This window comes from Thermobia domestica, chromosome 15 (genome assembly GCF_964235325.1).
Source record: "Thermobia domestica chromosome 15, izTheDome1.hap1.1, whole genome shotgun sequence".
Lineage (NCBI taxonomy): Eukaryota > Metazoa > Arthropoda > Insecta > Zygentoma > Lepismatidae > Thermobia > Thermobia domestica.
In genome coordinates this window covers 199,796,979-199,824,978 of record NC_137468.1, presented here as the reverse complement: position 1 = coordinate 199,824,978, position 28,000 = coordinate 199,796,979, and the positions used below count along the sequence as shown (strand labels likewise).

The following is a 28,000-nucleotide window of genomic DNA, read 5'->3' as shown; positions in this document are numbered from 1 at the left end:
CGTTTGGAGACTGTTGTTTGATCAACGCCTAATGCTGCTGCAAGTTGTTCCTGCGTTTGACACGAATCCTGCTCGAGCAATGCTGTCAATTCTTCGTCTTGAAATTTTTTTGGCTGTCCAGCTCGCTCTTGGTCTGCCAAGCCGAAATCACCACTTCTAAACCGTGCAAACCACTTCTGACACGTTCGCTCAGCTAGAGCATGGTCACCATACACTTCCACCAAAATACGATGACTTTCAGTCGCACTTTTCTGCATGTTAAAGTAATGCAGCAGGACACCCCGCAAAAACACTTTATCAGGCACAAATTGCGCCATGTTCACTTAACTACAAACTGGTGTTGTTGACGCTTTAATCCACTGCCCTATACTACGAACGATACGCGATGATAGGGGTTTGCAACACATGTGTGGATACACGGAACTGTGGGACGCTCCGTTCGTTGCGCCATCTCTTGTCCACCCGCACGAATTAATTCCTAGACCAAATAGCTCCCACCACAAGGCTCAGGACGTTCGTGTTATAAAGTGTCAATTAAACACGGAGATGTGAAACGGTAATAAAGCATTTCATCAATTTCAAACAAAATACGTATATTGTAGTAATAATTTACCCTATTCGTTAAGATAATGAACGTTATATTCTGTTTTTAAAATTACAGTCAAAGCAGAATGCATTGAAAAATGAGAAATTGTAAAGTTTCAATTTCGGTACGATTAAATACATTCGTGCTGCTATGTGTTGCGTTATCCGTTAGGAGGTATTGAACAATTCTGATTCAAAGGAAGGAAATAAACTACTGCATAATACTGGAGTTAATTTAATAGAGTTTAATCGTATACGCAGTTCTGAGGCTATATGAGACAAAGTCTATTGCTGAAAGTGAAATATGGGTTCTATTATGGTTTTAGGGTGATACACCCACTGATCATTGAACCTGGAATACGCGCGTGGAAAGCATTAGCACTAGCAAATTATCTACGAAGAGGTACACCATACCATAATTCTGTCAAAATGAAAGGAAAAAATAACCGGAAACGACAGACTGTACGAGAATAATACTTTCACTATTTTAATTTCACATTATTTATTTCGAGACTTTCGAGACTTTCGAGACGAGACCGAGATTTGGTACTCCAGACCGAGACCGAGATCGAGACAAGCATCTGTTGACCGAGACGAGATCGAGACCGAGACTGTGATCTTTTACTCGAGACGAGACCGAGACCGAGACCGTTATTTATCAACCGAGACGAGACCGAGACTGTACAAAGTCTCGTCTCGTCTCGATACCATCCCTATTCGGCAATGATGCTTTAAAAAAAAAAACTTTGTCAGTAGCGAGCATCCAATGAGCTAAGTCCGAAAAATCACGTCGGTCTCAGTCGAAAAAGCAGGTGATGTAATGCTGATGGTTTTCATGGAATTCAACGTTATTGTACATCATGAATTTCTGCCAGAAAGTCAGATAGTCAACGAGGAGTATTATTTGAGCGTTATAAAGCGTTTTCATGAAGCAATTTGCCTAAAAAGAAAAGATCTCTGGACAAATAATTTGTGGATTTTGCACCATGCGGACGCAGCGTCAATGCTATCATTATCCGCGAGTTTCTGAGCAAAAACGTAATGAGTACAATTCCGCATCCACCGAATTCACCGGATTTAGCTACGTGAAACTTTTTCCTGTTTCGTCGACTCAAAAAAGCATTACTGGAAACACGTTTTAGCAACCGAGAAGAGATAATACGAAAATCGAAGACTGCTCTGATAGACATACCGAAAATGGAATACTACAGATGTTTTGAGAACTGGACCAAGCGCTGGCGTAAGTGCGTTGGAGTCGATGGGGAGTACTTCGAAGGGGAGAACATCAATTTTCAGAAGTAAACTTGTATTTTTAATTTTTTCGGTGAATTCCGAGTACTTTTTGATCAAGGTAATATGTGAATAAAGTGCCTCTATTGGCTTTAGAGATGCGAACTTAGGTAATTTTGTCACCGGAAATTTTGACACAGTAATTTCGTCACCAAAATATTAGCATGTAGGTAATTTCGTCACCGAAAATTTTGACGTAGTAATTTCACCACCGGTAATTTTGTCACCGAAACTGACCAGTCTCTTATAGAACATGATACAATGAATAAACTCAAAAAAGTTTTTGAAATTGCTTAGATTATTAAATAAAGAGGTACATATTTTAAATATTATGTTCGATATAAGAGAGAAAGTTCCCGGTAATTCTATCACAGAAATATTAATTAGCGTATAGGAAATTTTTTCACGGTTATCTTTTCATCTTTCTTGAACTAAGTAGAGACAAACTGAGACAAACTAAATTACCTAAAAGCTTACCTGATCTTAATTAAACTTGGAAAACAATTCAGTTGGTATTGTATTCTGCAAAATCGAAGTTTCGGATACTCGACGCAAGAACAAACACTAGTAGAAGAACATAATGACAGCTTCAGTAAATGTTAAAAGCACAGTCAAAATGGGCACCTAATGAGTTTGTATATTACTATTTACAAATTTTATGTTTTACCAATACCGAAATTTCCGAACAGAAGAAAGCAAAGACAATAACTCGTTATAATACCATAAGCGTTTTACTTGTTCATTTTCTACTGTGCATCACATTAAATGAAACACCAAGCAAAAAATCTGTCAAACATTTAGCTCCCGCGTTGTACGCTAAACACAAAGACTAGAGCCGTTTCTGGAATTAGTCCTAGAAGCGACAGTCTTATTAGCGACAGGAACTGTTATCTGTCCTATGAGCGACCGATTCATTTACATTCAGATGATGGAAAATTATATTATTCCCTCTCGTAAAATATGTTTGCCTCTGGCGTTATTAGTGTCCAAACAACCTTGGTATGAAAGATTACGTGCCAGTGATACTGTTCGTGACATACATTTTCCCTCCAATGCGAGTGCAAATAAAACTTATTTTAATTTTGATTTAGATTTGACATAACACATATCAAATAATTTAACGAGACAACAGGGATATATCCATGAAAAATATATTTCTATATAATTATTGAATATCCAGTGGTGAATACCCTCTTTCCATGGGCTCCCGGAGTAGGGGCGCCCCCGTGGCTCACGAAAATGTATACGTAATATAGAAAATCACATATATTAAATACCAAAAATACCAGACGTGATATAGCAACCATGGAGATAGCCCCCTTGAAAATTTTCTTCGGGCGCCCCTACCTCTTTCTGATTTATTTCTTATGCCATAAACATATTCAAGCTAAACTTATGCTTCGTATCATTTTAACATAAAATTTTTAATTATATTGACTGAGGCATGGCATACTCTATTATTTAGTTAGTTTTCCTCTTGATGCAGTGTATTTATAGAAATTAATTGAAAATATAATATTAGGAAGAACGTGTAAAAGATTGTTAACGTAATGAGAGCATTCTCCCGTATTGAATTCAGTTGGAGCGAAATTCTTCTTAGTATATTTTGTTAGGTTCTAAATCACACTAGCATGATACAAGTTAAAGAAGAGAGAACCTTATCTTCTTCCATTATCTTAATATGAACGAATCGATGACTCATACGGCAGTTAATACATTGAATCGGTCGCTCATAGGACAGTTAACAGTTCCTGTGGCTAATAGGACTGTCGCAAGTGGGATGACACCCCGTTTCTGCAATGTCTGCAATACGCTTTTAGTTTTCTTTTTTGGTGGTTGGCCAACAGCATCTTAATGAAGCATAGTTGAAACTGTTGCTTCATCTTGTTGAATTCCACGAATAAACCTCCAAATAGTTGGGTGGGACTTCCTACCAGTTGATGAAACTTCTGGTTCCACGATTCACAAATATGATTTGTCCGAGAATTGTTGTTCAGGGTGGCTTGGTGAACATTCCAGGTGTCTGGAGGATATAGAGGGGACACATTGCGTAAACGAATATTTCCAGATCGAGCTTTAACACGACGATATGTACCGGACACGTAAGTACTATCAAAATACTCTAGAAGTTCCAGCTTTTCCTCCGAAGCCTCCTCCCTAAGTATTTGTATTCCTCGATGCACATCCGCTATAGGGAGAAATGCCAATCTGTTCAATTTCCCGCAAAACAGACAAAAATTTTCATCGTTCTTGTATCGTTGTGTGAATCCAAATTCTTGGACCTTCCTCCACGTTGACAGTCAGGTGGAAAAAACAACCCTGTACACGAGTTGAATTTCCAAAAGTGGCTTTTACAGCCTGAATTGCCGCTATCTCGAAATCCATAACCACAGTAGCAGGGTCAGGATATTCACCATATTCACTGCACTGATGCACCACCGCACGAAACAGTTCTTCATACGAACTTTGTGTCTTGCTTTGCGTTAGAGCGTACACCGTAGTAATGGAAGTCTCACCTATCGGAATTCGAATAACGTAAACTTGAAGGAAATTTTTCGGAGCCATTGAAAAGTTGCCGTCCATCATCCATATTTCACTTCTTGAGAGCTCCATAAGGCATTTTCTTCTTCCAAATATAATTAATCTTAAGATTCTGCTTCTAGACCGTTGTCATAAAACAGAAAGAACTTTGGATCTCTTCCTGTAGTCAACGCCCATTCTCAATAAATTCAATATAAGCGTATGTATAATCATGCTTGAATTTGTAAAACAATTCCATTTCATAACCGCCCATGTAACTCCAAAACCATAACAAGGTACTGTAATGGGATCTAAAAACCCTAATATCCATCAATGATATTACGAGGATATTTTGTTAGGAGTGATTGATGACCATTTTAGGGGACAGACAACAGGCTAACAACTCTAAAATTGAATTTAGTGTTTTAGATCTATCTCTAATCAATAACATAGTAAAATTTGATTGCTTTTGAGGACAAAGAATACGGCTGTTGTTTGCTTGTACATTCGTGACATCATAGTCATATTAATTGTTACGGAAATGCACATTCTAATACCTATTTCACAGACTAACGAATCAACACTCATCACCATTACTTAAAGTAGTCGAACACCTGCCCACGCTATTTAAAGGAAATTTTCAGAAATATTTGTTTTCTTTTTCCTTTATATAAATTTGTTAACAGATTTCGAATAACTATTTACCAATGTTTACTCAGAGTTGAAATATAATATTCTTTCAATGGCCTCTTTTCACTTGACGTAGTCAACATGGAGGTAGATCCAAGAGCTTGAACTCACAGAACAATACAAGAAGGATGATTTTTTTTTTTTTTTTTTGAAATTCTGATACTGGCAAAACCTAATATTTGTAAATAATGATATACAAACCCATTATAGGCCCATTTTGAATGTGCTTTTAACATTTGCTGAAACTGGCATTATGTCCTTCTACTGGTGTTTGTTCTTACGTCTGGTAACCGAAACTTCGATTTTGCCGAGTCCAACATGAACTCAATTGTTTTCCAAGTTTGATTAAGATAAGGTAAGCTGTTTTGGTCGTTTAATTAGTCTCTACTTAGTTCAACAAAGGTTAAAAAAAATAACCATGACAAAATTTCCTATATGCTAATATTTTGGTGACGAAATTACTGTGTAAAAATTTTCATGACGAAATTACCTACATACTAATAGTTTGGTGACAAAATTACCGCCGCCCTAGACATGCATGATCCCAACTTTCACAGACTAGAGCAATAGCAAGAACAGGAGACTTGAGCAGTATTATTTTTGTTTTCCTTATATAGTTATTGAGTCTTTGTAAGAAGTTTATAAATGCCACATCTAACTATTTCATATTATTGCATAAGAAATATTCTTTGCAGTAATCTCTCGTGTTTTTCATTGAAAATAAAGGAAGAAAAATGTTCGGTTTTAGAAAAATGGAGAAACTAACTGAACCCGAGCACAGTATCACTTAGGAAACGGACATTTGTGTGAAATTAATTTCTTATGTTTTTGTCATAGAAATTAAGTGAACAGCATAATTCCAGCTTTTCACGTCTTAACATTACGAATTCAGTACTTAATGAAAAATCCCATAGACGTTCAAAACAAAGTAGCAGTTTAGATAATCTATAACTAACTAACTAACTAACTCTATGGCCTATGGAACCCGGAGGTTCAGTGCCGCGTTCACAAAAGCTCTCCACTGACTTCTATCCTTAGTTAACTGCATCCAGTTTCTACTTTGTATTCCAATCTCTGCGAGATCCATCTTAATATTGTCCTCCCATCTGCGCCTAGGTCTTCCTAATGGTCGTTTTCCGATTGGTGTTCCAGTCAAGACTTTGAAAGCGTTTCTACTTTCTTCCATTCTAGCTACATGACCCGCCCACCTAAGCCTCCTAGACTTGACGACCCTAACAATGTTGGGTAAACCGCATAAATTATGTAGTTCCTCGTTATGAAGTTTCCGCCATTCCCCATTCCCGTTCCTCTTGGGTCCGAATATTCGTCTGAGGATCTTGTTCTCAAATACTTTCAGTCTATGTTCTTCCCTCAGAGTAAGTGACCATGTTTCGCAGCCATACAGAACAACAGACATGATTATCGTTTTATATATTTTAAGCTTCAAATTCCTCGACAGAATTCGCGACGACAAGAGATTTTGAACCGAATAGTAACACGAACTCCCTGCTTTTAGTCGACATTTAATTTCTTCGTGAATTAGATAAGCTATAGAAGAGCAAATTTAACATTCAAAAAGAATAAAATAGAACTGATATTAGGCTGCCTTTTCTTTGATTTGCTTTTCAGTATCACATTTATTTGTGATATTCAAAGGTAATTTATTTTTATTTTATATCCACATGAATACTGTAATAGTATTTTCCTATGCTGGCGAAAATGGAATACGAAACTTACGAATTGCTATGCAAATTAAAATTAAATTTGTTTAGCAATTTGCTACTCAAAAAGCAAAATCTAAAAATGTTTATATATTGCATTATACATAACCAAACAATATACAGTGTGTTTCAAAACAACAACAACAACGTTTGGGAGGTAATTCCTGACACCAAGATAAGACAAAAAGTATAGACCAATCTAGGTGCAAAAATGCTTCCTTTCGGAATTACAGCTCGTGGAAAAATGAAGCAGCTGTCGGAAACGTGGAAAAATGAAGTTTAAGGTCTATAGCTCAAACTGTGGGGTCTACCGTAATCAAGTCAAAACTTCAGTTAGGAACTAGTATATGCCTTATCTAAGTTTCAGAATCCTGCGGTACTTCCGCAACAATTTCTGTAGAGGTAGTTGGTAAGTATTTCAAATTATATGCCCGAAACCTACCTTAGGATTCTGAAACATGCACATATTTTTGGATAGTGCACATATAAGTTCCTAAGTGATGTCTTGACCTGACTATGGTGCGGCTATGGACCTTTAAGTTCATATTTTTTTCATGTTTCCGACAGTCTGTAACTTCGAAAGGAAATATTTGTGCACTCAGGTTGATCTATACTTTTCGTCTTATCTTGGTGTCAGGAATCACCTCCCAAATGTTGTCGGTGTTGTTTTGAAACATCCTGTATATATATTTTTCTGTGTGAACGATTCATGACATTTGTTTTCGGTGGAGTACATATTTGGATTCTACATAAAATTATAAATGTCACGTTTCATATAATCCAGGTACTGAAAAGGGGACGTAGAACTGGAACCAATCAAACTAAAGAAATTGGACTGTTCCAGAATTGTTGATTATTCCTCTTATCAAGAGATAAAGCTGTCACTTGGCGCTAGTTAAATACGTAATGAATCTTCCATTTGTTAAAGAATGTTATCTAAAGTAGAATTTGTGAGATAAGAGAATTGTTGTGGCAGTGGAAGTACAGAGTCTTCAGAGAAAATTCTGTTCTGGAAAAGTACAACGCTTTCCTTCCGAAGATTTATTTTATTTTTGCTTTGTTCAAAGTTCTTTTGCTGTGTGCATGGGTGGAGAAGTCTATTAATAGTGACGAACGCTTTGCGTTTTGTTAGAAAGTGGTTCAGGTGTTCATTTCTTTCAAAGTTCGGCTAAGGAAGAGAGTGTGTGTATTCAGTATTTGATTCGTGTGCATACACATTTTGTGCTCGGTTCGCGTGGATGCTTTGTAGGAAAGACTTAATACAGTATACTAAGCTTGTTTGTGTTGCTAGGTAAGTTAATATCTTCCTCTGTTTCATTGTTTCGTCTTTTCAAGTGTTGGGAACAATTTTGCAGTTGAAGTATGTATAGACGAAGACTGCATATTCTTTTTCTAAACATCTTGCATTTTGTTCTGAGCTTCAGTAGGGCTATTAATGCCTTAATAATAGAATAGGATGGAGCCTAGGGTTGACAAATATTTCAGAGAAAAAAGATTTTACGATTTTTACGGGAAAAAAAGATGATTGCTTACGTAGAGAACAGTGTATATACACAGGGTGTTTCAAAACAACACCGACAACGCTTGGGAGGTGATTCCTTACACCAAGATAAGACAAAAAGTATAGACCAACCTGGGTGCACAAATGCTTCCTTTCGGACTTATAGACTGCCGAAAACATGAACTTTAAAGGTCCATAACTCGAAAGCTATCGGACCTACCGTAGTCTGGTCAAGACTTTATTTAGGAATTAGTGTGTGCCCTATGCAAATATCCATGTTTCAGAACCATGTGGCAGTTCCGCAACAATTTTTATACAGGTAGTTGGTGATTACTTCAAATTATATGACGGTAGTCAAACACCCTCTATAAAAATTGTTGTTTGAGTACCTTAGGATTCTGAAACATGGATTTTTGGATAGGGCACATATTAGTTCCTAAGTGAAGTTTTGACCCGACTACGGTAGGTCCCATAGACTTATAGACCTTTAAAGTTCACTTTTCCATGTTTTCGGCAGCCTATAACTCCGAAAGGAAGCATTTGTGCACCCAGGTTGGTATATACTTTTTATCTTATCTTGGTGTCAGGAATCACCTCCCAAACGTTGTCGGTGTTGTTTTGAAACACCCTGCATACAATATGGGTCAAAAAATCCTGGCGACTGGAAATACGAATCTGGCACCTAATTAATTTAGGGCCAAAACATGGAAGACTATGTATGAAATTGGTCACCAGATTGAAATTTTCTATCGTTAGGTTACCGTTAATGACTAAATATTTTAGTTGGAGATAGGCATTTGGGTAAATTAAATCTGAGAAAAATGGTTACCAAACTCTCTGATCTGGCTGTTGGATTCAGACTTGAAGTTTCGTGTTCTGCCAATTATATATGTATATCAAAGCAAGTGCTTATATATACTGGGCTGGAAAGATCAGAAATATAGCGTTTGAAGGCAATAAGTAGCCAAATCTCAACAACCTCTGGCGGGGCAAGGGAATATGTCAGGGCCCTAACTTTGGTTCAAAGAAAATGTAGTTCTTGTGTTGTTAAATGACCAAATCGAACTGCCATTCAGTCGATAATGGATTCAGTATTTAGTCGGTGGTACAGAACATTTCATTGTTGAACGTACGTTTATACAGCAGGATCACTCAACAAAAGGAGACCGTACTATAATATGTATCTAATGCATAAAGGCTCACACAGGAAATTTCTACTACTATAAATCAATTTATTGTGTAATATCTAAGGCGAGAGAAAGAAAGAAAGAGTGAGTGAGTCAAATATGCGGCCATAGACCCCAGCCTACTCAGCGCAGGCGCTAACTAGGGCCTGACCTCCATCATTGGCAGTGATGTGAGCGATATGACTGGCAAGCTTATTATTCTTATTACTTTTCTTTAGTTATATGGTATTGAGAAACTGATGAAGTTTGCCGGCAGATAGAGGGAAGTACTAGTACCAAACTCCCTTTCGCTGTAGTCCATAAAGATCTATAACCGGTCAGATAGCTCTTGTCTAACTGGGTGATGTGTGGTCAGTCCATCGCCTTTTTGGCGCCATTATTTCTGCATGGAGCGGAATTTGATACCTCTTAATTCAGATAGCTTTCTCATTGCCTTATGATGCTGAATCAAGACCAGATAATTTAGTACTCCAACTAGAAGTGAGGAAAACTGCATATCGAAGTCACGCGCGTTAACAATTCGACTAAATACGAACTATATATAATATTGCTGAGTTCTTAATACTTTCTATCTCTATTCGGAACCATAGTTGGTAAATTTTGTTATATCACCGAGAAAGAATGAAATCTTTAAGTTTTGCGTCCCACGATTATGTCGGCTAGACTAAAGGAGACGGTGATGATGAGAAATGAATGAAATCGTTTAATGGAGGAAGTGGGAGGAAATGGGAGAATCGCTAGAATACCCACGCACACGGTGTTTGTCCACCACAAAGCTAACTTGACGCGAGCTGGGATCAAACCAAGGACCCCATACAACAGAAGTGAACGCTCTAGCACTGAGCCACCATGGCCCCTTACCATGAAAGAGATTAATAATACTGTAATAACTAATATGTTGAAACGCTTTTATAGGGTTAAATATATAGCTTCTGGGAGTTTTTTTGAACATGACTATACAATATTTTTGGGTGTGTGTGTGTGACTATAACAAGGGGAATACAGTTGGTGGATGAGACAATGATCACATTTATAAACCTTTTAAAGGTACTCCAAATACGCAAGTTATTATTATACAATCCACTCCAATAATAAATATGGTTTTAAATACTGTTCTGTCACACCCTTGGTGGACGTCTCGTGACGCGGAAGAACTGATAACTTCTGTTTGAAATTAAGAAGAAAACCAGAGCATAAATTTACTTAACAAGACTAGAAATAACTTTTCGAGAAGAGACGAGAATTCGACAGAATTACGAGACGAAAGTAGAAAACCTCATTTCTCATCTCTTCGTAACACTAATTATGCGTGGACGTCTAGTGAGCGCATATTAAGTTCCATGGGCTCTTAATGTTCCCCAGGTACTGAGACATTTAAATTTATTTAAACAGAAAATATATTCAGTTTCTCTATTTGTTTTTTAAATCCCAATTCATTGTATGAGTGAGAGAGCGCATGCTTGCTGTGCGGAACAAAATGGTACATTTTAAACGTACAACCTATTTTTCTTTTAAATCCTCTGTTTTTTTAAATTCTTTTTTTTTTTTTCAAAAGTAAGTGCTTCCTCGCAACTAAATTCTCTTTTTAATGAAAATAATGTAAGAAAGACTAATATTTGAAATTGGTTCAATGTTATTCGTACACAGCTTAAGACTAGGAAGAAAAAGGGGGCGCTGTGTGCTGTGCAATAAAACATTTTTTTCCACCATCTTATTTGACTCTGTAAGTAAGTGGCTGGGACGAACAGCCATGGAAGAGGAAATAAAGATGCAAGCTCCCCTTTAAGTTAGCATTTTAAGCGTTTTTACATGACACACGGAAAGATCTCGGAACGAGATGGGGGCGAAACCCAGGGAAGTTTACGTCCGTATTATCTCCTAAGGCCATTTCTCGCGTCTCCTTCTTTATTCACCTTTTTAATTCTTCTTTCTCGTCTCCACCTTTTCCTCTTTTTCAACCAAAATTTCCTTCTTTCTTTCCGGAAGAAAGATAGTAGAAAGAATGGATCGTGTAGTACAGTGCCGATGCTAACAGATGGTTCTGGCGGCTCTCGAGCGACCCCCTTCCCTCCCGCCACTGTAATTTATGTAATTTGCGTGTTCTGCCGTGGAAATCGTATTTCGGAGGAAGTGTCGAAGTGTGACCGTCGCTCGAATAATTGAATTCTTGAGGCAGAAGACTTGAGCCTCCATTGCCCGGGGAATCTCTTCATTGTTCCTTTTTATTCTTTTTAAAATCTTATTTTTACCTTTATTCCCTATTCATCTCTCATATTTTATCATTCATTGTTATTTTTTTCTTTCAATCTTTCCGGTCGAGATTTTTCTACCGTTCCAAATCTGATTTTGTGAAGTTTAGTTTTTTTTTTCTTTTTTTGTCAGAAAATTCAAATCCACGACACGACTGACATAAAGAGTTGTAGTATAGTATTTTGCACGATGCATGAGCAACACCATATACATAGATTTTCTCGTCTATTATAAATGCTTTTATTATGCCATTTTCCGTTTGTTGATGTTAGATGTTACAACTTAACTCCGCATATACCAATGAAAAAAAAAAAAAGCCCACGCTTGGATAGATTTGTAATTACGCTATCTGTACTAATTTGAGGCCTTTGAATCCAATGGAGCTGGTTTTAAACATATCCACCCAACCATGGGATCAAGAAAAAACACACCAAATCTGTAAAAATAAATATAAAAATCCAACTTTGAAGTCTTTGTGATCACATGGATGGATGGATATACCCATACGTAATGCAAGCCCCATGTTTTCGATACAAATCGTGTTTTTACACTTATAAACAAACAGTTGAAGATGATAGAAAGAGACTACACCTCAGGAATAAACGAAGAGAGTTCTAAGAACTACGGAAAAAGCCAACAACCCGTCTATAGGCCCTCCCTCCAAAAGAATGACTATAAAAGAGGACGGCGGAACCAAGAAGTTATCCAGCCATATTCTGGAAGAAACTTCAAAATTCCAATCAGCGTCACCTAACAACGATTGGAAGGTTACAACCAAGAAGACAGCTGTAGACCCTACAGAATGTCTAATCCGCAATAGAAGCTCGAAGAAACCGCGCTCTTATAAGGAACCATCACCAGCTGAGGAAAAGGGACAAGTGACACACTCCGGTCCTTAAACATCAAATACGTTAGCACTAAACCCAAGACAAAACAAAAATACACATGGAAGGCAAGGGCACTAGCCCGGAACTACGGAACAGTATAAACCGCCAAGTGAGTTTGTTTCTGAGAAGAAGTTATCAATATACGTTAACTAACAAAACGCTATCAAAACAAGAAATGCAAGGTATGGGCTACGGCCCGAAATTTCGCTCAAGAAAATCCAGCGATATACAGATACAGAAGTTATCAGTACCAGTACTGATCGCTCAGCTGCTGAAACCTTCTCCCAAGGCCGCCATGGGCTACGGAGACTTCCTTTAATACTTACTCCTGGGGCTGCTATGAGCTATGAAGTATAACCGATCCTATCTGAGGCCGCTATGGGCTAAGACAAATATCCTTTATTCCAAGGCCACATCGTGTGCCGAGGAACTTCACACTTATTCTACACTGGAAACGTTTAAAGACTTAGAGAAAAGATTTGAAAGAATTTTGTAAAAATGTACATTCTTTTTATAATAAAAAGATGACGGGTTAAAATTCTGTATACATTATTTAGATTCTACCTATAGAACATTACAATATGTTTAAAAATAGTTGCATGGGATTCTATGCCCTGTAATTAGTAGGCCTATATAAAGAGCTCAATTAGGAATTTATACAAGCGGGTTCCTGTTTTGCCACTGGCATGAGGGTAGTTCTTTCACCTACTTCCATACCAATCAGAGCCCTGAAATTTTGTTCATATACGCAAACCGGATAATAATACAATATTTTCATATAACGTTTGCTTTAGCTTATCATTTAAATGATAAACTATTCAAATTAATTATTTAGAAATAATCGCGTGCCTGCTGCGTCAGAAATTTTGCTGGTTGCAGATGAGTATGCATTCTGTTGACTTCATATCAACAAGTTTAAGCATTTTTAACAGACTTAAATAAAAAGAAAGTGGTTCTCGGTTTCATCTGTATGTATGTATGTTTTTTAAGAGGCCTCATCCTAGCGAAATTAAAATACCGCTAATTTTACAGTAATTATGTGATATCTTCAAATAGATAAAAGATAATTGAAATGCGGAACAAGAGCGCCCTAGACAATATTATTTTACATGAGATACCGTTATCACGACTCACTTATCTGCTTTCGATTTCGAGCCATTTAGAAAATCGGCATTTATTTTCGCGTTTCTAACGGCTGAAAACGGAAAGCCACTAGGTGCTTGTGATAACGATACCTCACGCAAAATAATATTGTCTACGGCGCTCTTGTTCCACATTTCAATTATCTTTTTATCTATTTGAAGATATCACATAATTCCTGTAAAATTAGCGGTATTTTAATTTCGCTGGGTTGAGGCCTCTGGGTTGTTCACGATTATATTGAGAACTGATCGAATAACAGAGTGCCTATCGGTCACTAAAGTCACGAATGTCACGAAAAAGTCACGAAATCGGAAAACGGTCATGAAAGTCAAGAAATTTAGGTTGTGGGTCATGATTTTTTTATTCGTACAAATAAAAGTAGAGACTGGAAAATTTTGTTCTATAAAACATCAAAATTCACCGCCTAAAATATCTATCATCAGCTTTAGACGCTTTCAAATCGCAAGCAAAGCACGTTTCTATCGCATGCGTGAAAATTCGGCCTAATTCGCATCCAGATTCGCTCTTGAGAAACCACGTATGCTTCTAACTAGATAATTCACCTGTGAGAAGACATTAAGTTTTTATCGCTCCAAGGAACAGCCTTTAAAAGTAGAGCTTGGAAGAATATAGGTTCTGTTATTAGTTTTTGAATGTTACGAAATTTTATGGTTTGGTAAAGAAAAAGTCACGAAATTTCATTTTGGAATAATAGTAGACACCCTGAATAAGTTATTTCCAAGGAAATGTATACGTATATAAGGTAATTATTTATTTATTTTTCAAAAATCAAATCAAATCATATAATTCCTGTAACACCTAATGAGAAAAGCTTATCCTAAAATATGCTGCAACCAGAAAGTTAAGGTAATGCGGGTTGTGTCATCTGGTCTAAAAAGTACTGTATGTAGCTTTCTCCAAATGGTTTAAAACTGTTTGGTGATAGATGTTTAGATCATTGGCAGGGTCATGGATGTTTACATACCGGTACTTTAAGAGTGATTGGTTGTCCACTGCGAGAAATCATTTTCGACATCGACATTTTCATTTTCGAAAGCGAATGAATCATCTTTTGACTGTTCCTTTTGATAACATACCTTGCACAAATTCCTTCACAGGGTTACGAAGCATTTGTGCCTTGATCGAAATAAAATTGTAAAGTGCAGATCTGTTTTGCGGAAGGTTTACTCACCTTCATGGCGCATGGATCTTAACTTTAGATTCTGAGAATTGCAACGTTTTTGATCATCTCTTAGCCTCAGCTGTCAAGTGACGTTAGCCCTGGCCCATTGCAACTCATACGCCAGGAGTTGCGGGACGTTAACGCCATCGCGTGCACAAAATCCAAACTACTTTTTAGAGTAGGCGATATCTTGATACAGTTTTCACTAATGTAACCAAAGGAGGGTTCGTACCTATAATAATAATAATAATAATAATAATAATAATAATAATAATAATAACTTAAAAAATAACAACAGACTTTAAAAATACACTAAAAGGCAGAAAATAATAAAAGCACTAAAAGCAAACAACAATAATAAAGCTGTTAAAAGCAGAAAATAATTTACTACAATTATCTATAAAAGTTTTCTGAAGTCGTGTTAAGCGGAACATATTAATGGCTCATAAAATTATAATCCAAATAATTTTATATTAAGCATTAATTTGTTCGGCTTAACACAACTTCAGAAAACTTTTATAGATAATTGTAGCAAATTATTTTCTGTTTTTAACAGCTTTATTATTATTGTTGTTTGCTTTTAGTGCTTTCATTATTTTCTGCCTTTTAGTGTTTTTTTTTAAGTTGGTACGTGTTTCCTTAAAAAAAAAAAAGGTTTTATTCCTTTTGTAGAATGACAAGAAATAGACTAATGCTTCCACAACACAATTATAAAATATTTGATTTCGTGGAATCACAAATATCGTAAAACAGATAAGCATAGCTTATTAATAGGATAATTATATAATAGGATATTTGCTACAATATCGCCTCCTAATATGCAATGGACGACTGATTTAATCTGAAACATTTATAAGAAGAATAATTAAATTTCTACAACAATGCTTTTATAAAATGCACTGAAAAAATTAAAAAGAGTAAAATTTAAAAATTTGACAAAACTATAGACATTGAGCGCTCTTTGTAAAATTGACGGCTAAAGTGTTTCTGAATTTCACAGAAATGATTCACTAGAATTTATTATGAATGCTTTCCAATGGTTTTAATCTTACAATTAGTTCAGTTCTTTCATTTTATCCTTTAAAAGATTATTTTTTTTAGTGTGTTCTAAAAGCATTGTCTTTATTTGTATTTTTTTCTTTTTTAGTTATTATTTTCCAATGTCACTTAACTCTTCATTCCTCGAATCTTACGTCACACAATTTCCTCCTTTAGGATTTGTGCACTTCCAGTTCTTGAATTTCTTTGAGAATTAAACGTTATGCAACTGTGGGGAGAATATAGTAGCCAAAAATTGTCAGGGGACAGTTCATTGCAAAATTTCTGAGACCTGAAACTGATACTGCGTGTTTGGTGAGAGTACATGATAAATACTATTTTAATTGTTATATTTAATGTTAAAATAGTTTACATGTGACATTTGAGTCCATGAAGTAGGAACCTTTTTAAAATATATATTCAAGTATTCTAATTATTACCTTTTAAAAGTAAATATTTCTGTTCAGTATTTTTTTCTTTTCTTTCTTTCTTTTTTTTTTTTTTTTTTTGTAAAGATTGTTCATATATTATAGGGTTTATGCTTGGTATAGTTCATAAAGAATGTTCATTGCTTTCAAATATAAAATATTCAGTGAAATTTTTATTTTTACCTTGCAGTCATTTTAGTTGCCTTGAATTAAGTGATATGCTCGTACATACAGAAAAAAAGTTCATATAGTTGCTGCATAATGAATTCGGAATCATGGTGTCCAAGACATTTCGAAATTCTGAATTTTAAAACTCAATATGTGGGACAATTTGATGTTACATGGAAAGAGGCCACTAAAAGAACGAAATCTATACAAGGACACTTTTTATCCTCTCGCTATCTGGCTACAACCTTCCAAATACCTCTTTTTATTTTCATCTCATGCTTGAGTTATAGAAGTAGGATTTTTTGCTTACAGACTTTGAGACAGTAGTAATGATTTTTAAAGCAATCTTCTTATACACGCAAAAATATTGGTCTTTTTAAACCTTTAGCTTACTTCCTAATGTTATTTGTGTGTGTGTTAGAGTGCATCGCGAAACTATCTTAATATGTTGTTGCAACAGCTATTAAATTTTGAATAATACTATGATAGAATATGACTAATAATCTCCGTCTCCTTTAGCCTAACCGGCATAACCGCGGGACGTAAAACTCTAAGATTTCATATCATTTCAATTCTTTAAATTCTTTTTTCGTATAAATAAATAATTGATCTCATAAATAAATAATAATTAATAAATTAACAATAGTTTGAAAATTTTAAATATAAACTAAGAATTTTTTCTTCTAGATTTAAATATACTTTGCATATTTTTAAATATATTTTCGTGCGATATTCATTACAATTGAAAATTATTCGACATTCAAATAACATAAGAACAGGCATAAGTGAGGAATGGAACAATAATTGCTAACAGAATAACAACAACAACAAAAAAAAAAAAACTAAGAATTATTTTAATACTTTTAAAATAATTAAACAATTGTTGAAATAAGTAAATAAATTATGCCTTTTTTGTATAACCCGATTGCTTGAATTACTTTCGAATAATGAGGGGAAATTTATTCAAATAATGAGTATTTGAATCTTTATTTGAATAATTTTAGAGGATTAATAATTATCTCACTTTAGTAGTTCGTGATGTTATTTCTTTGAAAAATACTGTTGAGCATCATCAAAAACAGTGGCGGATCCAGTCCGGTGGCCTAGACCCTAAGTTTTTTGAGTCGCAAGAATAATTTGTTATTTATACAATATACGTATTTTTGAAAGTTTATAGTAAACTCATGATATAATAATCATAGTCTGGGGTCTGTCTGCCTCTCCCCGGTTTTTCCGTGCTTGATTCGCCACTGATCAAAATAAAAATTAAAGAAAAAAAATAGAGCATTGTTTTAGAATTCTTTCATGCTTATGTTTTGTTTCGCTTCATGTTCTTCAACCATGACAGTTAGCTTTATGTTATTGTGTGTCCGTGCCACATGAAAGGCCGTTATATATAATTTACACGTGTTTGTAGACATGTTGCTTGGGATCGTCAAATTAGACGAGATAGCGAAACCACAACACATTTCTTATTTGTGTGACTGATATTCTTTAGACTCTTACTTTTCCCATGTTTATGAAACATCAAAGGATGTTAATGTACAATGTTTGCTCATACTAAAGGAGGACTCTTGCTCATTACAGTAATTAGCTGTTAGTGTTGAGGGGAAGATTACCGTTGATAATTCAACTTCTTTACTTCGTACGTATACGAGTAGAATATATTTGCATAAGCTACAATAAATGGAGGTAATCCAGGGAGAAGTTTTTGAATATTAACGTTTCATTAAAAGAGCAAGCAACTTCAAAATATTTTATGTTTAGAAGATTGTCTATTTATTTCTCACATGTTTAAAATGAATCTCATTAAGAGCTTATGTTGTGTTTTAAATTGACCAGGAAACTTTTGTGGAAGTACACTAATTTCTTGTCACTTTGTCATCTCGCTTCAAATGTGCTGGCATTTCAGCCTTCCAAACTATACTTTTCATAAGTATGGGAAGTCTTCTAGAACGGCCATGTTGGTTTGTCTGTCGACAGGTATGAGAGAGAGAAAAACGGTAATAGATAGAGAGAAGCGGTGTTTTGGAATTAATTTAACTGCACAAAAATATTTCCATTTCTACTCTTTTCTCTACTAAAACCGAAAGCAGGGGCGGATCCAGGATGGACTTCTGGAGGGGGCGGTGGGTAGAGATACTTTTTAAGAGCTCCGAACTCTGGGATGGGTTTTATTTATATATAAAATAAGGAAGTTTGCTCTTGTGGGAGGTGCGATCGCCCCCTCCTGGATCCGCCCCTGACCGAAAGACGTAAAAATAAGATGTCCTTTCGCTGTTAATTTTGATCTTTTATAGAGCCAAAACGTTGATAGATAGCGAGATAAGGCTTTTCGATATGAATTTAGTGCCCAAAGTTTGTTTCATCTCTACTGTTAACTCTATTCATAACAGAAGTGGTAGATATGTAAGATTTCCGTTTCGACACTAATCGACATATTGTAAAAATGGCAGCCTGTATCTATAGAGTTGCTAGTTCGATCCTAGCTAGCAACAAGTAGACTTTGTGCTAAAAAGCACCGTGTGAGTGGTTTTTTTTTTTTCGGATTTCTACAGTTTCCTTCTACATTATACGCTCTTATCATTTTGTTCATTAGTCTATCATCATTGGGGCCACTATGCCTCAGTAGTAAAACGTCCACCTCTGGTGTTTGGAGTCTCTGGTTCGATCCCAGCTCGCGCAAAGTTAGCTTTGTGGTGGACAAACACCATGTACGTAGATTTTCTCGATGTTCTTCCGTTTCCTTCCACTTTCTTCAATGAATTATCTTCTAAAAAATTTAACTGATTGAATTGAAAATTAACAAAAAAAATCAACTAATTTAATCGTTAAAATTTTAACGGATTAATTACAAACCTGCATGCAGTATACGAGGGCAATGTAAAAGTTCCTGGAATTCTGTTGTAGCTCTTTATTACCACAATATAGGTACACAATTACTTTAACACCTCCAAAGTTGACACCTTTGGAACGCAAACACACACACACTAGTTCCATCACTCTTGTGATTGGTAGAAACATCAACGAAAGTTCTCTTTTGGTATCTTCCGAAATTCAGATGTCGCGTTGGTTTTGATCTCTTCTGCATTGATGAAACGCAAAAGGCCTAATTTTGGCTTTGGCCAGAGGATAACATCCGACGATGCTATACTGTTTTTAAGAATATCAAGGCCTCTGCAGTAAATTTTCCCCGTTTGCACATGAACTTGATGTTTGCTCGTTGCTCGATCTGTGAAATTGTACAGTCCGCAGCAAAAAACCTGCAACATGAGTATGTAAGTTTATTGTGAAACGACGAATTCTTTTCCTCCAAAATAAGTGTGCAGGGGAGGACGCCGACGTTTCTCCTGGCGTGATTTGTGCCACTTAGAAGTTATATTGATTGCATGCGCTGTTAGGCGTAGTTTCACAATAAACTTACATGCTCATGTTGCAGGTTTTTTGCTGCGGACTGTACCAATTGATCACCACACACTCCTTCGATCAGCTACACTACTCGTAGGTTTCACTGCCTGTTATGACGTATTAGCACTTGTCAAATTCATAATTAGAACTGTACTGTACAAGACTCACTTTGATTGGATAACAAGTGCTAAAACTAGGATTCGGGAAGTTTTTGACCGCCCCTCGTATCTTTTTTACCATTGACATAAATAGTGATATGAACCACAAAGGGCAAATGGGATAACAGGAACAGGTAATTGTTTATATATAACTTATTTTTCTATGAGGCAAAGTGGTCTATCCTTTTTAAGTTATCATTATTTCAGAAGTCTCTCCTCTGTTTTGACCATAATGTAACTAAAAACTAATCCTGGACCAGTACACATTACGACCGTTCTTGGGGAATTCCAGCCGTGAACTTGGAACAAAGTTTGTTGCTTCGTTGTAGTCGATCGAATGTTACGAAAACTTTGTTATGTATTCCGTATACGTACTAAGACTGATAGAAAAAAAGAACCTTCTGACGTAGGATGGGGAAGAATAGCCTGTAATTTTGCATTCTCCTCACTCTGTCAGTACAGAATGCCATTCTGTAGGTCCAGTAGGCGCTCTTACGATCCTTGTCTGGAGAATTTTTCTCCTCGCTAACTTCTCTGTTCAATTTCTTATACGGACTCTTTTGATCTGAACTGAATCAATTTGACGAATCATCTCATCCTTTTTGCTTCCTTTTACCCACATAAACACAGAACAAACTTTGTTGATGTAAAAAGTCGAAAGTTTTGCTTCTTTCATAATACATACACGACGAAAAAAAAAAAAACTTTTTGTAAAAGTACAACAATCTATGAATTCCAAACAGTCAAGTCTCTTTGCTTCAGAGAAGTTACAAGTTTTTTCTCCCTCTGAACTATTGTAGAATAACTAAATTGGATAGGCTTGATGCTGTAGCGCAAGATTCTTTCTTTCTTTCTTTCTTTCTTTTTTTTTTTTTTTTTTTTTTTTTTTTTTTTTTTTTTTTTTTGTTGTTGTTGTTAAGTTTCTTTCTTTAGAAAATGCGAACTGGACCTTGCTTTCTAGATGTGTTATTCATAACTAACGTCAGGATTCTTAGGAGCGTACTTATTTCTTTTTCGCAAAACCCATCTCCACGAAAGTGTTCTATGTATCAATCAGTTGGGAGGGAATACATAGAGATAATTTTGCAGCTCTTTTGGAGACCCCCTTTTAGGCTCTATTTCCCTTTATTTTCTTAACCTTTTCCCCTCTTCTTCTATTGCTTAAAATTTATTTTAAATTTCGCCACTCACCCTTCGTAGATTGACAGGGCTGCAGTGGCTTAGTGGTAGAGCGTTCACCTCTGGTGCATGGGGTCCTTGGTTCGATCCCAGCTGCCGCCAAGTGAAATTTGTGGTGAACAAACACCGTGTGTGAGTTTTGTCGGCGTTCTTCCGTTTCCTCCCACTTTTTTCATTCCATCATTTCATTCATTTCTCATTATCATTGTCTCCTTTAGCCTAACCGGCATAGCCATGAAACGTAAAACGTAAAGATTTCATTTTCTACGGGGATTGAGTTTTTTTTTTTTTTTTTGGTGCTAAAATTTCAATCAGATCAAGTAGTTTTTTTCTAGGTTCACACGAAGTAAGAGCAATTTCCAAGGTGTGTCAAAGTCTTAATCCAGAGATTTGTGATTTGCAGATAGAACTGTTTTTTGTATCTACCATTACAAATATACTACGGCTGTGATTGAAAATTTGGAACAAGAATGCTTGGAAAAGGAACAGTGGACTATGTACCTAGATACTTCCGTAGGTTAACAGTCCAATTGTTTTGCCAAAGAAAGACTTGAGGTTAATCTTCAAAAGAATCCAAATATTGTTGCAACATCTATAGAGCAGCCATTTTTTAATGAATAAGTTTACCTCAGCAGCCTCTGTGAAAGTGGAAAGAAGCATTGCAAAGAGAAGCATTTGTCCCTCAATAGAAATGAGCTTACATTTAACAACTTACAGATGGTTAACGTTCTTATGTACAGCAGCTTTGATATTGGCATTGAATGCGTTCTTCGTTTGGAGTTTAAGTAACATTCCCGACATGTGTTTTGACTTTTTAAAAATGTTTTTCATAGTAACTTGGGCCTTTCTATATACCCTTGCCGTGTAGCCATGGCAAAAAAATGATTAATATATCATTGTGTTATTAACATCATCCTTATGCTTTTGTCACTGTGATTGTATTTTCCTTAATAACATTCCCCTTCGTGACAGAGTCGTTATTGAATATAATAAAAGAAATGTAGGTCTAGATTTTACACATTGAGAGGTGCAAAAAGAGCATCCAACCTCAATGTCTTATTCTTACATCAGCTTCGTATCTTTCTTTCTAATATACGTATGTAAGGGAGAGCGATACGTAGTTTATATTGAGATAGAAAAAGATAGTTGTCAAAATAGTTTAGGAAAATAGCACTTAATTTTTTGCCTTATTTTAGCACCTTCCTCCCTTTCTTTGCTACAGAAACTAAGCTTGTTGATAACAAAGAAAGACTCTAAAGGTGAAGTGCATGGCGTTGTAGTAGGTGAACAGCGCATCCATTATCTACGTTTTCCCATCCATCAATATCAATTTAAGACGCATGAACTCCGCTCTCTACATCCTTCATACGTCTACTTTGCCATTCATTGGCAATATTTCTTTAGACGAACATCAAATGAGAAACAATTTACTCCGCTCGTTGTCTTGTTATGCATAGTTGTTCTGGGCGCTTATGACAGATTCCCTTCATCTTAACACCCATTAAGTTGATTTGAAATGTACAGCGGACGATTACACTTCATCCCTCTGTCATTGCTATTTGATGGATCTCTCTTTAATATGCATCAATAATAATTTCTCTTAAAAGATAAATCCTTTCCAAAAAGACCAAGAACGCTTTAATGTTAATTAGCATTTAATGTAAAATAAATAAATAAATAAAAGTGTGCAAAGCAGAGATTATTGCAATCAATAGATCTCGCTTATGTGAATAAAATTATATGGATGAGTGTAAATCTTAAAATCCTCATGCGTAGTTTCCGAGAAAAATAGAAACTTTGTTGTAAACCTAAGAATTGATACTGATACTGAACGATTCCTACGCCAATTCTTGAGATGAAACATACTGAACAATTACTACGCCACATGTTGAGAAGAAACATACTGTGCGATTACTACGCCACCTATTGACATGAAACTGATTTTGAGCGCTTACCACGCCACCTATTGAGATGAATGTGATGCTGAAATAAACCCTCAATAAGGTTTATTGTTACGATAATAGTAAGACAACAAAACACAGAATGGTTAGTGAGGAAGATTAGCGCTTAAAGTATAAATTTCGTTTGACTATAACGTTGTCCAAAGGTATGACAATACCAATCGACATCTCACATGGTCTGAACAGTGCTTGACTGTAAATTCTCATGCGTAGTGTTTTGAGGAAAATCGAAAGAAATAAATTTTATAATGTTAAAAATGTATTTTCGTTGCCGATATGATACAATAGATAGCTTTTATTCAGCTAGAATTTATTATTATTCACTTAGTCATCTATTGTGTATGAAAAGTGTATGCTTTCAAGTAATGGATGGTATCTATTGTCTTATTTCTTCTAACAGTAAAATACACATTCCTAACAGTTGCACACACTCTACTAGTAAAATAAATTATTCATCCTCGTGAAAACAGCATCTTAGTAATTTCGTTCATAAGGGTTGGCCACAAGAAAATAACCCAACTACTAATATGTATTATTTCATTAAATATTTTTCTACTCCCACATATCACAAGATGTTCTGACCGTAGTTTCCGTTCATTTCAGTGCACTTCTGGGATGTCACGGCAAATTGATTGATGCTGTTGGCAGTTCTTCCACGCTTATGGTGCGAATAGTGTTCGTTAAGTTTATTCTAAAGTTAATCTAACATATGTGGATTGTTGGCGTACACTTTTTCCCCGAGATAAAAATCACAGCAGGAAAAGTTAGGAGGTGAACGTCGCCATTGGTGTGTAGAGTCCCTGGTTCGATCCCAGATTACGCCAAATGAACTTTTTGGTGGACAAACACAGTGTGCGTGAGTTTCTCGGGATTCTCCCGTTTCCACCCACTTTCGTCATTACACCATTTTCATTCATTTCTGATCACTGTGTCCTTTAGCTCACATGGCATAACCATGGAACGTAAAACTCAAATATTTCATGTCTTTTTTTTTTTTTTCAGATAGAAACATACAACTTGCATCTGTAACACTAGTTTAAGGCTTTACTTTTTTAAATCTGAGCAAGACTATCGATGAAGAAGATATTAAATCATAATCTCTAGGCCACAACAGAGGGATTTCTCTTTTTTACTTTTTAAATTTATCTTACAATGACTTATTTCATCGAATATAATTTACTATTTAAAAACAAATAAAGGAAAATAAAATTTTCCGTTAATTCTGTACCAGTTGAATTTCACGTGAGTTGCTAAAATAATAATGATAAAAAAAAACTCAAGTGTAAAAGAATGAAAACATGCTATAATCGCTTTTTTTTTTCATGCACAAATTTTACAGGTGAAATACAACACACAAATTGTACAGTTTTAGTTGATGTATTATGTGTGAATGATTTCGCGATTAGCTTCTAGTTTTCCATACTCAGAAACAATAGTTCGTTTAATACAACAGAAAATAAAAAAGCCTACCAAATTAATTACGACAAAAACATACTGGGATTATAGTATCGCTTTTTCTTCTATCACTTCTTAATTCACTTGAAAAGCTTAAAAATATAAAATGCTTAAAATATAGTTACTTCTGTTTGTTTTTAAATTAAATTATAATCTGTATGTTTTTTTTTTTTTAAATCTACCATCAAAAGAAGTGTGTGAAATTAATAAATAAGTTATCACTCATGAATTTCTGAACTAACTTGATTTTAATATGGCATTCGTCCGAAAGATCACATTTCCCAGAAAGATTTATAACATGTAGGGAAAGTTCACCTGCAAACTCGAAACACACGTATTCATACCGGGAATCGAGTCCAGATTTCCCACATCAAAGTCAAAAATGCGAATCATTTAGCGATGAAGGAACCCAGGTCCGTGGATCGAATTAAGGACCAGTGAAGTTCATAATTGTGCTTCACCGTGTCTAGGATTCATAGTAGGCCTAGATTACCGTCTGGGTTTTGCATGAGTACTGGCACTTAAAACCAGTCTCCATTATCTGATTCATCACTGCAAAGAAACTGTAGCTAACTTGATAGCAATATTAGTAAAAGACTTAAGTAGAAAAATGTAGACATTTTGTTCTTTACCCTTTATACCAGGCATGCAAATAAGCAACGAAAGTTTACTAGCCCAAGAAAAAAGCTGCTAGCCCACAGCCCACAATAGAAATCATTTAGTTATCTTAGGTATTATATTAAATACTCGCCCGCACCGATAAACCACCCGCCCCGGGCGAGTGGTTATTTGCATCCCTGCTTTATACGATCCATGGCAAGTTTTCGTACTACAATGTAGTGTTGTCTTCAACCGCTGATTTAGGTCTTATAACACACATTTAAGCCAGTTTATTTTTTCTATTATTGGTCAGGTCAGGCATGGGCCAAAGAACACCCCAGATGCATTTTGGAACCAGACAGTCAACTTGGTGGCGCCAGATGGGGGCGCGAGACGTGACATCACATTTTTTCTTGAAGCAATTTTCAAAACAATTTCCCGCTCTTTCAAGATTTGACACCCAAATTTTGTATATGTATTGTATACGTAACTAAGTATTTTTCCAGTGATTTTGAGATCGCCAACTCAGGCCGCGGCCAGAGGAGTTGAAAGTTTTCGAAAAAGGGATTTTTCGGGAAATTTAGCGGATTTTCCCTAATTTCCCTTTTCTGTTGTATGATACGGACAAGCTAGTGGTACCGTTAGAAAGATTGCTCTATTGTGAAAACGAGGTATGAATCATGATCCTACGACAAATTGCAATGAAGCAGTACCCGCTTGACTGAAAGTCTAAAATTTACCTTAAAACCTAGGATCGTATAAGGGTTACAGAGCTCCGGATATGTAATTTTGGAGATAATGTTTGCCAGGTTTAAGAAACAGGACGAATCTTAACCAATCGTTAGTGCCACGTTAGTGCTGAACAACCCAGGCTCTCGTTCGTACGATATGTTATTCACAAGTTACAATGGGGATTTTTGCACAGCATCATGGTTATGAAGGACAGGACCCACCATACTATATCGACTCCAAGAGGGCTAATTGGACCATGTCACATGCCTAGCAGTGACGGTTCTGCCTTGATATATTTTGCGTAATAGGGAAGAACTATTGATATAATTTCTGAATATCGGATTGTCTTTTTCAGATAGTAGACGTATATCTAATGAGTTCTTATCTGTTATCCATATCTACAGGGTGTTTCAAAACAACACCGACAACGTTTGGGAGGTGATTCCTGACACCAAGATAAGACAAAAGTGTAGACCAACCTGGGTGCACAAATGCTTCCTTTCTGAGTTATAGGCTGCTGAAAACATGAAAAATTAACTTTAAAAGTCCATAGCTCTAAAACTATGGAACTTACCGTACCGGTAGTCGGTTCAAGACTTCACTTAGGAACTAGTATGTGTCCTATCCAAATATCCATATTTCAGAATTCTACGGTTCTACAGCAACAATTCTTATAAAGGTAGTTAGTGAGTACTTCAGATTATATGTCCGTAGCCAAACCCCCTCTATAAAAATTGTTGCGTGAGTACCTTAGGATTCTGAAACATGGATTTTTGGATAGGGCATATATTACTTCCTAAGTGAACTCTTGACCCGACTATGGTAGATCCTACAGTTTTAGAGCTATGGACCTTTAAAGTTCCTGTTTCCATGTTTTCGGCAGCCTATAATTTCGAAAGCAAGCATTTGTGCACCCAGGTTGGTCTATACTTTTTGCTTTATATTGGTGTCAGGAATCACCTCCGAAACTGTCGGTGTTGTTTTGAAACACCCTGTATGTATTATGGTTATCTGTTAAAGAATCCAACCTATAGCTATAGCGGCTTCAGTTGAATCATGATTGACTATAATATATTCACCACCTAATAATACTTAGGGCAGTATAAAAATCATTGCTTTCAAATTTCATTGGCTTTGTATTGTATCCTTCTAGCATTTGTAGGAATCTAACTAAGGCAATCAACTGACAGTCAGGTGAAACTATTCCTCTTTCGATTGGTACATAGCCCAAGCTTGAATTCGCGCCACGGGTTCTTCAGATTCTGGAACTTGGTATGTTTCTAGTTCCAAGTAACGAGTTGGGTTAAAAAACTCGACTTATTTTTTTTAAAAAAATGGTGGAACATTAAGCGTAATTGTTAAAGTGTAACAGAATATTGAGCTTCCTTTAATCTACTAGTGGACGTAGTCAACACTGTTTTAAATTATTGACAGTTCCTACGCTTTGATTGGATTTCCTTATCTCCAGAATAATTCATTATAAAACTTAACGCTTCATGGTGTAGATTCTGTGTACCACTGGTTGTCTGTCACCGAGGTTGAAAATCGTAATACAGTAAAACCTGTCTTCAACGGACCCTTTATTAAACGGAAAACTGTCTTAAAGGGAAATATTTCATGGTCCCATGGATTTTGGAGTAAAAGACATGTAAAAGTCCCTTCATTACGCGGAAACTGTGTTATGCGGACAACGGAAAGCAAAATAAACCTTTAACGGAAACTTCTGAGTTTCAGACTACATCGTTTAGAAAATTTTTAAACATCCTGTGAGCGGGTAAACATATACTGTCTGCGATAAATACTTCGTTCTTTTGTTAAATCTTTATGGGCAGCGTTGACCTTCGTCAATCACTACTCATATTTAGCTCCCACAATGTTTCGCTAGTCCTACGTAGCATGTCAGCTGTCAGTCTTCT

The 28,000-nt window shown here is 35.9% G+C and overlaps 1 protein-coding gene across 7 annotated transcripts in view; it reads left to right on the top strand.

The window, feature by feature from the left end:
• The window catches only part of Pgant9 (polypeptide N-acetylgalactosaminyltransferase 9), a 925,839-nt gene that overhangs the window by 303,798 nt on the left and 594,041 nt on the right, over nt 1-28,000 (top strand). For 2 of the 7 annotated variants that reach the window (XM_081741022.1, XM_081741025.1), the window contains exon 1: nt 7,834-8,097. The exons of the other annotated variants lie outside the window; for them this stretch is intronic. The gene's annotated coding sequence lies outside the window, so the exon portion shown is untranslated. Of the gene's footprint in view, nt 1-7,833; nt 8,098-28,000 lie in introns of those variants that run through there. 7 annotated transcript variants of the gene reach the window in all.